We start from the raw sequence: 15,183 nt of genomic DNA, 5'->3' as shown, positions 1-15,183 counted from the left end.
CTTAAATCTTACATTAATGAACAGAAAAAAGAGCATTTTCACAGAATGGTAATTAACCCAGATAAAATATTCCAGAATTTCTATCCGTGTGTGTACTGTTGTTTTGAACTTCCCTCCAGCACACTGACAGTCCTAGCTATTGCTTTTGCTTCTGTTGGTATTCTCTGCCTTCAGTCTTCTTCGGCTACAGAAGATGCCTTTGGTTAAAAGAGGTGGATTTCTTACTTTAATTCATTTTCCTATTATGAAATATTTTATTAAAAAAAATTGAAGCACTGGAAAGGTTGATATTTTCTAACATCAACTAGACAGAATTTTAAAATATTTAAGACGTATGTAGATGGTGACCATAGAAACTGCAGGCAGAGAGAAAGTTGTCATCTTGTATTGTCCACAAGCAGAAGAGGTTAGTGAAAGGTTATCTTCCTTCTGAGAGTCAGTTTCTATATAGTTTCCTTGGAGTGAAGATCAGAATGTTATCAGAGACGGACTGTTACTCAGTTGGCACAATAAAGAGGAAGTAGGAGCTAAATTTAGAAATTTCATGAAAGCTTTTCAAAAATAGATATATAGCTAACGGTGCCTAAAAAAGGCAATATGCGTTTTTATCTTTCTGAAAAACTAATGCAAATTGCTAAGGCCTTTTGAGTTATATAAAGATGGATTTGATTTGGTTTTATTTCATGACCCAGTGCTACTTCACTAAAACTTTAGTCTTTCATTAGAATTTAAGAGTGAGGGCCAAACAGCTGGGACTACATCAAATTAAAGAGCTTCTGCACAGCAAAAGAGACAATAACAAAAACAAAGAGAAACCCCACCAACTGGGAGAACATTTTTGCACACAACACTAATGATAAAGGATTGATCACAAAAATCTGCAAAGAGCTGATGAGACTCAACAACAACAAAGAAAATAATCCAGTCAAAAAATGGGCAGAAGAGCTAAAAAGAAACTTCTCTGAAGAGGAAATGCAAATGGCCAACAGGCATATGAAAAAATGTTCAACATCACTTGTCATCAGGGAAATGCAAATCAAAACTACCATGAGATACCATCTTACACCAATGAGAATGGCACATATTAAAAAAACTAGCAACAACAAATGTTGGCGAGGGTGTGGAGAAAAAGGAACTCTTCTGCACTGCTGGTGGGAGTGCAAACTGGTCCAACCACTGTGGAAAGCTGTGTGGAGATTTCTGGACCTACTAAACATAGAGCTTCCATATGATCCAGCAATTCCACTCCTAGGTATTTACCCAAAGGACACAGAAACATCAATTCCAAAGAACACCTGCACCCCTATGTTTATAGCAGCACTATTTACAATAGCTAAACTTTGGAAACAGCCCAAATGTCCAAAAATAGATGACTGGATCAAGAAGATGTGGTACATATACACCATGGAATATTACTCAGCATTCAAAAAAGATAAACACATGCAATTTGCAGCAACATGGATGGCGCTGGAAGGGATCATGCTCAGCGAAATAAGCCAAAAAGAAAAAGAAAAATACCGGATGGTCTCACTCATAGCAGGAATCTAGAAAACTTAAATAAGGGACCAGGAAAATGAATAACTATAAGAAAGTGAAAATCAAAATCAACAAAAAACTATGAACCAGAGACACTTTTGGGGGGGTGGGGGGCCGGGAGGGGAGGGATTGGGGTCAGAATGGGGCATTTGCAATTGTATGTGGGAATGTAAAAATAAAATTTATTATTAAAAAAAAAAAGAATTTAAGAGTGAGAATACATCTAGACATGCCATCTCTAGTAAAATCTTTTTACCTCTACTTGAGTGTTTTAGAGATTTTAGTCAGGTTATGTTCTTTGCATGTCTTGAAAACTCAACAATGAGATAAATAAGAGATTTAGATTTTCTTGTATGAAGAAAATTATTTCATGTTACTTAAAGTCAACATACTTAAAGTTGAAAAACAATTGTGACTGTAAAATAATCACTAGTGGTCACTATAATTTTTATAAATAACCCATAATTTAGGTAAGAATTTTAAACATTTTAAGCATTTCCTTAGGATATAAAACTAATACTATGTTGGTTAAAAAGAGCCTTATAAGTTATTTTATAATTTTTGGAATACATTCCCCAAAAGTCAAACCTTCTATCACCTCCCCATCCCAATTCCTCCTCCACCAAAGGGGCTTATTTGACTAAATACAAAGAAAGGTCTGGGTGAGGATGCTTCATCATCACTTTCTTGGTTCATGCCACAAGTACAAAGGGTTGCTTCTTTATACTGAGTCAACAGCATGCAGTTGTTACTCTGCTGTTTTATGTATAGCTTAATTTAATTGTTGTAAAAGTACTATGACAAAGTTATCATTACCTAGCTTTGGCGGTAAGGAAATAAGAGATTTGGAGCAGTCCCAAAGCAAGTAAGTAGGAGCATGGTTGAAACTTACTGTTTGATTCCAAGGCCACAGGCCCTTCATTACCCACTGTACATTGCACCTGAGATAGTAATGAATGCCCCTAACAAGTCAAACCACGTGGTACCATTTGATCACTAACCATGGCTTGGTCCCCTTGGTTTGACTAGGAACTCATAATACAAAGATTCAAAGTTCATTGTAACCTCAGGGCATAAATTAAGGGGCTAGTGAAGGAAAGAAAACATTGGGAAAAATCAGGTCCACAGTAATTTTTAACGGATCTTGACCAAGAAGTTGAAGATAACTGCTTCAGGTAGGAGTCACATTCAGTGCAATTCTCAATTCCTCTTAGGCAGAGTATAGATTCTCCTTACTATGCAAAGAACAGAAGAATTACACAAACTCTCCAGGGAGTTGGGGGGTGAGGGCTGTATATATCAAATAACTTCAGGGCCAGCTTCTATGATACAACTCAGTTAACTAGCTGATTAGTTGACTCGTTAGCTAATTAATGCATTATAAGATACAGAATTTTCTACACGTCGATAAAGAATTATGCTCTCTCCCATTATTACTGACAGTTGTGAGAAGTGAGGGTAGCCTACTTAGCTGTAAGCCTTGTGCTCTTAGAATATGGGTGTGGTCTTGCTGATTCTTCCAAATTATTGAGAGAACTAGGATCTCTATTTAATGGGAAAACTTTCAGTGTAGATGTTGACTCCTTTGAAGAAATTGTAAACCCAGAATGCATGAACAAGGCAATAACTTTCACAGACTGACTACCTACTTGGAGTCGTCTTGATTCCCCTAGCCCAAGTCCTCCTTATACATGCATAGGATGAGCTTTAGTCCTGGTTTGCCCAAAGCATTTGTAGTTTTACCTGTTGCTTCAGCATCTCAACAGTTTAGTTTTTTTTTATTTCACTTTATCATTTTTTAATGAAACCTTATTAATAACTGCATTAAAATTAACTAGGATGGATTTGATAGCGTTTCATTGCCAGATTCTGCCCAGGAAGTTCAACAGATTTTTTACTGTAACACTTGGTTAAATCTGGAAGATACTCTAACTCTTTATCAAATCCTTCCCAGATGAGTAAAACTTGCAAAACAGCATGTGGTCCCTGACTGCTAATAGGGAGTAAACTTGGACAAGAGTGACCAGGAACAGTCAACTCCTACTCTCGGGGTAGTAGAGAAAGTTGTGGTGCTGCTGCCTTTACCATCTGTTTGTTGTTGTTAGCCAGTCATGCTGTGTATGCTCTGGTCTATAAGCTTGTGGGGTTCATTAAGACACAAGACCTTCAGTGACCAGTAGATGGGAAATTATGTTAGGTGCATATGGAGTATATGTCAAGTCAGTTCTGAGCAGTTTTGCCATTGTGATCAGAAAGCTTTTGCTTCAGTGATTTTATCATTTATTGTTTGTTGTAAATCTATTTGTTTTATATGTTTATTCTTTTATAATAAATCCTTTGGCTTTAAAACTTTTTAAAAACCCTGAAAATGCATCTTTAACAAAAAATTAAATATTGAATTGTCTTTAGAAAATCAATAATAATTTGTAACTTGTACAAAATTGTTTTTCAATATTTAGCATCTACCATTGTAGCTATGGTAATATTATCTACCACATAAAATTCAAAAGACACATCTGCTGAAAGTATAGCAGCGACTACTTCAAACATTAGCTGTTTATTTTCAGAAGCTCATGCCCAGAGATGACATTTTAGAATGGGAAGCTGCAGAAAATGCATTTTTATATAACTCTGGGAAGCATGACTTTTCATTTAGGTTAAGTGACATTCCTTCCAAATTAAGTTAGCTCATTTTTATTGTAAGTTTTCTTATGCATGTACAAAAAGCTCAAACAGTAACTAATAATCTGCTCATTTCCTTAGCAGAAGAAATTCTTTGCAAAGAGTTTATGGCTTGGTCCCCTTCCCCTTTTAATTCATGGAACCAAGGTGAAGGGTTTTAGACTTTTATTCTGATAACTATCTGATAGATTTTATTCTGATATCTATCATTATTTTGAATACGATGGTAAATGCTATTGCTTCTTTAGAAAATGTCGAAAATACAAGTATTTTGTTATAATGAATGTATTTTTTGAGGAAGCATGGTAAAACATTAAGTTGAGAATACGGAGCAGAAATATACTTGGAGTCAGTTATAACTTACATGTAAAACATAATTGTGTCCAAACAAGCTGTGATAAAATGCCATTTATGAGTTTCATAACTTTATCACCTAAAAGAATTTGTGGAATAATAATATGAACTGAGAAAAAAGATTGTTCCTATGAAAATATTTGATAAAAAATTTTTTTTTACTTGAAATATCTACACATTTGCATTTGAAAAAGTAATAGATATAAGAATACATACCACTTAGTGGAGTTTGTTCTGGGTCTAGTTATATTAGTTATACTTCCTAGTTATATTAGTAATATTTCTGAATATTAGTAATATATTTGAATTAGAAATATTAAGGTCTATGGAGAACTGTCCATATAAAAATAGTTAATGCAATTTTATTAATCTAATTTTTTCTAACTGAAATAATGTTGGTTTACGTCATTGTTAGTTTTTTTTGAAGTATATGATACCCATGCCCCTTTACAGGTATTATAATGCAATTTTGAGGCAGCTATTGCAGGAAATTTTATGAAATAATTATACAAAACATACTTTTTTTTAAGAATTATTTATTTTATATAAGAACAGGGGTACAGGTCAGAAGCATGGGGTGGTGAGAGAATTCACCAGAGCGGGGACAGAACAGACAGACAGAATGAAGATACTGCTGAGGGGAGCAGCAGGCGGGGCAGGAGAGGTCTGCTGCACCATGTGGACTTCTCCCTGACCTGCGGGGAATCAAACCAGCACTGCAAAGGCTGCGGACAGCTTCGTAGCACGGTGCTCGACCACTGTGCCACAAAACATCCATTTTGGAAAAAAAAATGATCTTCTGAAAATTATCAGGGACATGATATTAGAGACAGATAAAACTGATTGGCCAATTAATGATTATTTCAAAGCTGTGTAACACTGACTACATTTAGTTACCATTTTCATACTCAAAAAAAAAAAATGTCTCATGGTATGGATTGTAAACCATATCATCACACTCTTAATAGAAAGTTTTCCGTATTTTAGCATCGTCCGAGTATCTGTTTACATTATTTTCCTGAAATTTGGGTCTTTACTAAAAGTGACAAATTATATAACAGTATTTACCCCCAAAAAATTGCCTAGTGAGCTTTTTTTTTTTTTTAGAATTTTCTTTCTTTTTTTATTTTAAAGATTAATTTATTTATTCATACAAGCACTGGGTACAGTCAGAAGCACGGGAGGGTGAGAGAATTCAGAGCGGGAACAGAACAGGCAGAAGGACCGAAGTACACTGCTGAGGGGAGCAGCGGGCGACAGGAGAGGTCTGCATGCCATGTGGGACCCTCGCCAGTGGCCAGGGATCGAACCTGCGCTGCAGAGGCTGTGGGCAGCTTCGCAACCCAGCACTCAACCACTGCGCCACCGGGGGAGGCCCCCCTTTTTTTTAGGATTTATTTATTCATTTACACAAGAACTGGGGTATAGGCCAGATGTGCGGGAGGGTGAGAGGATTCACCAGAGACGGAGCGGGGAACAGTACAGGCAGACTGACAAAATACACTGCTGAGGGGAGCAGCAGGCGTGACAGGAGAGGTCTGCTGTGCCATGTGGGACCCTTACCTGCCGGCCAGGATTCAACCAGTGCTGCAGAGGCTGTGGACAGCTTCACAGCGCGGCGCTCAACTGCCTGCACCACCAGGGGAGGCTCTTGTGAGCTATTTTTTCCTGTCCCTTCTTCCTACTCAGATTCTAAATGTTCCATTACTCTTTTTCACTGGCGCAGTAGGCACCATTGTCGTCCTACCTTTTTACATTCTTATTATTGGAACAGTTTCTTGCTCTCTGAGTGAAAGAGGTGTTGAAATAGTATTCTGAATGCTCTTTCCCTCCATTCCATTCTGGAATCATGCGCAGTTCATCTTTAGTTCTGAACACAGTTTGTAAAGCTTCTGTGGTGGGTTTCACACTAGATGTCCCCAAAAAAGATGATAGACATCCTTTGTGCAGATCTGGAATTCCTGGGAGCATCTGAGCCTCTCTCTCTCTTTTTTTTTTTTTCCTTTTGAGCATTTTTATTTTGTTTTATATATTTTTACATCATTTTTCATTTTTGCACGATTTTGATTTTTACTTTAGGAACAAAGCTTTTCAGCTTTGTTTGAAAGGCTACCTTGCTGAGCAGGGGAATCTTCTTGATCTGTCTTTTCCTGTTGTCAAATAAAATCCCAAACCAGCAGCAGCGTGCTTCTCTGGTTAATAAGATTGTAGAAGGCACAGACACTGCAAACAGCTGAAATGATTATGTTATTTCTTAGACATAATATAAGGAAATGAACCACTTGAAAAATGTGATCTCAGAAACAAAGAGGATGTGAATCCATAATGCAGGCATTCACCTGTTCCACCAGAGTGGGGAGAGAATCAGTCCATTAGTTGTTTTATTTGTATAAAATCAACCCAGGTTGATTGTCGAAGTCTGTCTCTATTAAATGTTTTTCAGAATGTGGTCCGTGAGACCACCAGATCCATCAACTGATCTGAGAGGGAAAACCTGCCATGGTCAGAAAAATTTGGCACATTCATTGATATTTCTAATCCTGGCCTGTGCTCATGGTTCCTAGCACCACTGTATTATTAAAGGTTCTGAGTTCTGTGGTATAGAAAGCTACTTAACTTTTCATAACTGTGGTGGTCCACATTTATCCGACTTTGACTTTAAAACCCATTTTTTTTGTTTATTTGTTTTCAATTAATAGCCATTAAAGTGTCAAGGTTCCCAAAATATTATTTGAAAGCAACTAGCCAGGTGTATCTAGTTATTTTGAATGCATCCCTTTTTAAATATTTGCCTTAAAAATTTATCAGTTTGACTTTGAATATAATGAAGGTAATAATAAATAGCATTTTAAAGAGTATAAAATTTTATATTGTAACTTCCAGGATTTCATAGACATGAGGATAAAATCCTTTGTAATGAAACATGTAAATTGTATCAGTAAGCATGCTCTTTAGAACTGCTTGGTACATGATCTGCCAGCCTGTATCAAGCATGTGGCCTAGAATGTCACTGATACTAATAATTATGACTGACATGGAACAAAATAGGAAAATGTGAAATAAAAAAAAAACACAGAAGAGTGTTTACATGGAAATTAGAGTGGTAGGGTCAAGAAGGAGATTGGGTTCTTAAAAAAATTATGAATATTTTAAGTAACAAAGGAATATTTCCTCCACCCAAGAAGGAGTCAATTATATGTTAGTATAAGCAAATGTAACCTACAGTGAAGCATAACTGATGAAAAAAATATACAGCAAATGATTTTTGGGAAAGTCAGTATGTATACCTTAGAGTCATTGATTCCCTGTGTGAGTATCATAATGGAGATGAAAAATAAAAACAAAAGACAATGAAGACAAAAACAAAGACAAATGAAGTTTAATAATGCGATAATAAATCAACTTGTAAATAAAAATGAAAGTCAAATAATGTGACAGCTCAATAAACTTTTATCTAATATTTTGTTAGTCTGGAATGTCATTTTTAACATTCTCTGCTTCATTAGTGTCTAGTGTGCAGTAGGTAACTATTTCTTCAAATAATATTAATGATAACTGATACCACAAAATTTCATAGTAATTATACTCATTTCAAGCCTTTTACCAAAAATTCTTGTGATTTTCGTAACAGCCCTACAATGATTTATTTTCCCCAGTTTATAAATGGGGAAAATTGAGTTGCAGGAAGGTTGAGTGACCTGGATAAGGGAACAAGGCTTGATGAGCAAGAGTTATGACTAAAGTCAGGGTGTCAAGTAATTATTTAATTTCTTCCTCTTCTCTATTCTGGTTCTCTGCATTCCTTGGCAAAAGATTGGATTGTCTCCATCCTATACCCAGGTAAAGAATGACAAGAGCGTTTAGCAAAAGAGAATCAGTGGATCTCTAGTACTGAAGGATTCCACACACAGGATTTATAATCTTCACCAGGGACTTCAAAAGGCTGTGTCATGTAGTAATTTGTAATTTTGCTGAGCCACGAGTTGAATCACAAGTGTGGCAAGGCTGTTCTGTGGAAATGAGTCATTCACTACGTGAATCCAGCCATCAGCAGCTCAGTGTGACTTTGCCATTCTTTGTCATTCTAGGCAATAATACTCATAAAAAGATGCATCCACAGCAACTGTTGCTCTTTGTATACTACACCTTAATGAAGGTCAGCCAGTCAATTCTGATAAAGTCACAGAATGGAAAGCAGTCAATGACAGTTCTTAGTTCTTGTCCAAGTTTTCTATAGCAGTTTTTATAAGGGGTATTTGCAAATTTGAAGACTCAGAGATCCAATTTGCAGTATGACCTCCAGAATGTTATTTTGCATTAAGCAAACTAAAGTGGTGAGTTGCCCAAAGTCAGAAGCTAGGAGGCTTATCTTTTTCTGTACTATTTTTCTTTTTAAATAACTAGGAGTTGTAGTTGTTAGGTTATGCTTGTAAATGTTGTACATGAGATCTGTTCTTTCACCCTTTAAGATGAGAGCTATTATTACTCCTTTTTTAATAGCTCAGGAAACAGATACAGAGATGTTAAATCATTCACCCAAGGTCACAGTCATGTAGTACAGGCTGTAGGTGGGATTATAACCCTTCATTTTGATCCCAGGGCCCATCATTTTATTCTATTCTTCCTTTGAACAGAAGAAAACAAAACAGAAAGTCTGAGATCCCGCCCTCCACTCCCCTAATAATTTATTAGGATCTGTAATTTTTATCGTTAAAGTCAAATATTGAAATAGAAATAAGTACCAAGGAAAAAAGAGTTAGGCCATGTGAGCCTCGGTTCCTAATTTAAACTAACTCCTATGAAGGTGCACACTTTTCTTAATTCAGAGGTCGTGGGTGTGGGGTTTTGTTTTTTGTTTTTTGGAGGGTTGGCAGTATCACTTCAATCAGAGAAGGCCTTATGAGCTGAATATTTGTATATAAGAGCTTCAACAAACGTGGAAGTTACCATTTGGTTTTCTACTGCTGGTGTTTAGGAACCAGAGTAGGTGTGACATACCAGCCTAAAGCCACCCTCAACTGTTAACGAGTTTTTGAAAATCCTTCCAAAGTGACTATGAGATCATTTTTATTTCATCTGGAACATTGACTTTCTCTAGCAGGGTAATACCCACATGGTGGGAACTAAGTTCTTCCTTTCCTTTGCTGAAAAAACCATGGAAATATCAACACATCTAAGATTTACCTGAATTTTATGACCACTGAATCACGAAAACAAGACATTACCACATCGGTACATCTTGTGGTTTCCATGTGGTCTCTGCCTAGAACTCTGCCAAAGTTCCTAAGAGTAGCTACTTAGTTCTCACAGTGTTTGCTGTAAGCCTTGCCATCAGCTTGCTAAGAATTCTAAAAGCCGGCATTCACCATTAAATATTGCCATCCAGTGTGTTCAACCGTAGCTTAAAATGAAATAGACTTATATTTTACATTTTATGTGATTAACACCTGTTCTACTCAATGTTCAAAATAAAAAGGGAAGTCAATTGTAATTTATTATTTATACTATTATCTGAAATGACTTCTTTCCTTTTCACCAGTCTTTTGCCTTCATAATTGTTTAATTTCACATAATTACTTGTGATTTTTACTATTTATATTTGACATTTGAACAAATAGGAAAGTGTCTGATTTATCTTCCTACTCTAACATCCTAAAAAGTGCCTTCTACATACGGAATATTTTCTTGCAAAAAGAGGATTGCACTTATTTTGGGGACATGTATATAATTTTAAAATTCAGTGTGTATTTTGTAAAAGGCTGTTATACTTTTAAATAACTTACAGAGCTTCAGATGAAAACTCTTACATAAATGCAAATTACAGTTGATTATATTTGAATGTCATTTTTCAAAACAGCCAAGGGTAGAATTAAATAATGGAGCTTAGGAGGCAGTGAAAGTGCCTTAGAAGGCAGCATAGCAACCTGTGTGTTTAAGGGCAGACCTAGCAGAAAGTTGATTTGTTCATTCTCAGTGAATTGGGCTTCTTAAAACTTTATTTAGGGCCTCCCCGGTGGCGCAGCGGTAGAGCGCTGGGTTGCGAAGCTGCCCGTGGCCTCTGCGGCGCCGGTTCATTCCCCGGCTGCTCCCCGGCCACCGGAGGAGGGTCCCACATGGCGCGCAGACCTCTCCTGCCGCCCGCTGCTCCCCTCAGCAGTGTACTTTGGTCCTTCTGCCTGCTCTGCTCCCCGCTCTGGCTCTGGTGAATTCTCTCACCCTCCCGCGCTTCTGACTGTACCCAGTGCATGTGTAAACAAAAAACAAACAAACAAGCAAACAAATAAAGAAAAACATGCCTCTATTAAAAAAAAAAAAACTTTATTTAAATCAAGATGGTAGAAGTTAACTTCTGAATTATGGTTCATAGATAATATTATCTCTTTGATTATGGAAGCTAAGTTGAATTAAGAGTCAGCATATACTAGACTTTTTTCACAGTTAAAAGTAAGTGCCTTGTTTATTTGCTTGGCTGAAACTTTGTTCATCTCTTCCTTCACCATTTAAGTGTCCCACATCTTCACCTTACCTGTCAACTAAATCCTGTTCTCCTTCTGAACACTTTGACCTTCTCTGTTCACACTGAGGAACTTTGTTCACATTGAGCCCCAAGAGAAATTAAAGTCAGTTTCCCTTGCTCATTGCCCTGTAGCATTGCTCATGTAGGGACTTAACCATATTCTACTCTGTATTGATGACTAGGTACTGTTTGAAATAGTTAGACCTTTTTTTAAAATTTATTATTTAAATCTTATTTTTATATTCCTCTTAAAATTGCAACCCCCTTATTTTGACCCCAAGCCCTTCTTTCCCCGCCCCCCACCCTCCACAGAGTGTCTCTGGTTCATAGTTGTTTGTTGATTTTTAGACCTTCTTTTGCTAAATGATTTTGTATGCTCTCCTAGAAGGACAGTATCTTAACTCCTTGTTGTTTTGTGCATTGTAGATGTATTTATTATACATATTTATAATCACAGTTTGTTGCTAGGTGAGACCTTAGATGATCTGCTCCGGGTGGATCATCTATGGACAAGTAAATGAAGTTTTAAAGAGATAAAGTAGTTTCTGCTAAGGATTATGGCTGGTTAGTGTTAGGACTAGAAGTTATATGTCTTGATTTCCAGATTAGTATAGTTTGCACTCTCTTCCTTCCTTGCATCCTTCATTTAACAGATATTTATTGAACATCTACCAGGTGATAGATAATCTGCTCTGATGCTGTAATGTTGAGCCTATCCTGTGATCAGGGAGAACAAATATCACACAAATGGAAGCACACCTGTTAAGGGTAATATATTATTATGAGAGTAGAAAATGGATGGAAATTACCTTGAGAATGTATCTGACTTGTCAGACTTGACATTGTGTTTTTTAAGTGCAATTAAATTAGAGACATATTTGTTGTCTGATTGTACTGAGCCCCAAAAGAAATTAAAGTCAGTAAGCTACATCACTCTTTCCTAAAAGAGGGATAATAGTCAAGATGACTATTAACATAGAAGTTCCTTCAAAGGATGCAAAGATTACATTTTTCTCAGAAAAGAGGAAAATCAAGAATAACTTCGGTAATAGATGACATATGATAACAGCTCCTGAATAAAAACTAAAGAAGGTACAGAAAGTAGGGGGTGGGTTATATCAGATGTAAGTAAAAGAAAACAGAAATAGATCAAGGTAAGAAATTACAGGAGTTTTCAGTAGTAATAAGTAATCTCATTTCATAGGAGCAAACTCTTGGTGGAAAGTTGCAATGACACGCTGTTGAAATCATTGTCTTTATTTAAATGGCCTTATAGTCAACTAGAATTAAGAATGGAAATGCAAACATTTCTTCTTATTTTTACCCCACAGCACATAATCCTGTGCTGTGTTTGGTTGCCATCTTTATGGACTGCCCCCTCTTCCTCTTCCCACTGGAATATCTGCTACATTACCTAGCAAGTCTTTGGGGTCCAATAGCCATTCAGTCATAATAGTAAAAAGTGTGTGGTCTGATGAAACTGTTTTCTCTAGCCCAAGCTAACTTTTCTAGAAACAGAGACAGAACTCCTTCCAAATGACATGACTGGCCTGGGACATAGAGTATCAGATTCATTTTAGAAATACTAACCTTTGACATCACATAGCTTTTACCCAATTCATAGAAGTTTCAGCTCTTTTCCCTGTGGGTAGTAAAATAGTTTTTCCAAATATTATTGTAGGAAAATACTGGTAATTTATTTATTCAATTTAATTTGTTAATGAGTGGCCAGCTAGTGTGTTCTAGGTTCTGTGCAGGACATAGAGTTATTATTAGTCAAGCTCATTAGGGAAGCACATGGTGAAGAATTTTTAGAAGGAATGTTGCAAGTGAGTGACCCTTAATCCAAATGAGATACAGGTGCGCTTTATCATTATAGGGATATTTCAATAAAAATTTAGTTTTTTTTTAATATCCCTTGAAAATTTGGAAGATTTGGTGATAGTGAGCCTACATTTCATATAGTAGCAATTTGTTCAAACTGTATAGCAGCTGCCCTTGTTAATTAGAATATGTATTTCTCATTATGACACAGTTCCCATCGCTCCCTATTGCCTGGCTTATTTCTGTGGCTTCCTGGCCTTTATGAAACATCTGTGAATGACCCTTGCTTTAGAGTATCTGTTGCCTCTGTGGGTCTTGTCAGTTTTCCATAGTAATTTTCTGACTAACTACACAATTAATCGTGATCACAACGTCTGTGTGGTACTGTAGAATTTGCAATAGTCCTCAAATTTTTGCAAATGTGAGTCATTGACCTGATAAAATAGACCTGGCTGACTGAGCCTCATTCCCAGAGTTTCTAATTCAAAAGGCAAGAGATAGGGGCCTCCCTGGTGGCACAAGGGGTTGAGATGCAACCTATGAGGCTATCCGCAGCCACTGCAGCATGAATTCGATCCCCAGCCAGGGAGCTACCCACATGGTGCAGCAGACCTCTCCTGATTTGCCCACTGATCTCATCAGCAGTCTTTTTTGGTCTATCTGCCTGTTCTGTTCCTTACTCTGTCTCTGGTGAATCCTCTCACCACCCACACCTCTGGCCTGTACCCCAGTTCTTGTACACATAAATAAATCTTAAAAAAAAAAAAAGGTAAGAGATAGAATTTGAGGAATTGCATCTCTATCCAACTCTCAAATGATGCTGCTAGTGTGTGGACCTCCTTTTGAAAATCGATTAGCTAGCAGGAAACCACCCTGTGTATCCTCAACGTCTGCCCTCAGCTGCCTTCCTGGATGCTCAGAATCTGCAGGAGAACCTTATAATATAGATGTATCCATGGCAACTCTACAATTATGCCAAGGATAATCACTGTCATATCTCAGGATACAGGGAGCAAGAACTAGTTCATATTCAGTGTGCAAGGGCAGAAAGGCAGTGGTTGACTTGACATTAGACATAACCTCCTGAGTATTGAGGCATACCTGTTGGGCAGGGTGGAGATGCTTAGACATCCAGTTTTTTGTATTTGGAGGAGGTTCAATTTCAGGAAGCAGAAGGCAGAGTAGAGGGCTTAAGTCCAGTCCTTGGTATTGAATTTTCACATGGAGTGACAGGTTCTGTGGAGTCAGTTGGAGCACAGCACTGGGACTTCATTAGGGAGCCATGAGTCTCCTGAGGAACTCTGATTGAGGGAGAAGTACCCAGTTTCAGGAACGAGACTTCATGATGGTAAATCACTGATGAGCTCATTGCCTGGATAGGGACTAAGTACAAAAAGTAACTTCAGGCATCTACTTTCCAAGATTGGGGTCCGTGGTAGAGCTAGGGTTTCTCAAGGTATGGTCAGAACAAAATTAGCAAGAAAGGTGGTTTAAGTTCAGTGAGCTGAAATTCTTAAAACCCTACTAAAGGGCCTCTCCGGTGGCGCAGTGGTTGAGCACTGGGTTGCGAAGCTGCCCGCAGCCTCTGCAGCGCCGGTTCAATCCCCGGCTGCTCCCCGGCCATCGGAGAAGGATCCCACATGGCGCGCAGACCTCTCCTGCCGCCCACTGCTCCCCTCAGCAGTGTACTTCGGTCCTTCTGCCTGCTCTGCTCCCTGCTCTAGCTCTGGTGAATTCTCTCACCCTCCCGCGCTTCTGACTGTACCCAGTACTTGTATGTATGTATCAATCAAACAATCAATAAATAAATCTTTAAAAAAAAAAAACCCTACTAAAATCAATGTTAGTTTAATGACATGAGGGTCCTTCCCACTTATGGGAAGAGAAGGAAGGTAAAAATTGAGAACCAGACAGGGAGTAACATGGATAAATTTATTAAAATTGCATCTGCTTAAAATGCTTATGAAAGAAATTAGGTCATCGTGTGATAATAATTGCCATTCACTAACCTAGAAAAAATTTGTATTTCTGTACAAAGTCAAGACTTTTAATAAATTATCAACCATGTGACTATAATTTTCAAGGTAATTATTTACTATGTTTATAGATATTTATGTGTCCATATTATTTGCATTTACATTATGTGAACTTAGTTTGATTGGAATTATTAGAGAGTGGTATGCACTGGTTAAATTGTTGACTGTAGAACATTTTGATTTCAATATTGTTGAAAATTTTTTTTTATATCTTCTTAATTCTTTACTGTTAAA

At 37.3% G+C, this 15,183-nt stretch overlaps 1 protein-coding gene across 1 annotated transcript in view; it reads left to right on the top strand.

The window, feature by feature from the left end:
* LOC311174419 (guanine nucleotide-binding protein G(q) subunit alpha) overlaps nucleotides 1-15,183 on the top strand; it is a gene marked incomplete at both ends in the record, with an annotated part of 282,309 nt that overhangs the window by 181,323 nt on the left and 85,803 nt on the right. The gene's annotated exons all lie outside the window — the stretch shown is intronic.

This window comes from Talpa europaea, assembly GCF_964194135.1.
Source record: "Talpa europaea genome assembly, chromosome: 7".
NCBI classification, from domain to species: Eukaryota; Metazoa; Chordata; class Mammalia; order Eulipotyphla; family Talpidae; genus Talpa; species Talpa europaea.
This window is presented reverse-complemented; position numbering and strand designations above follow the sequence as displayed.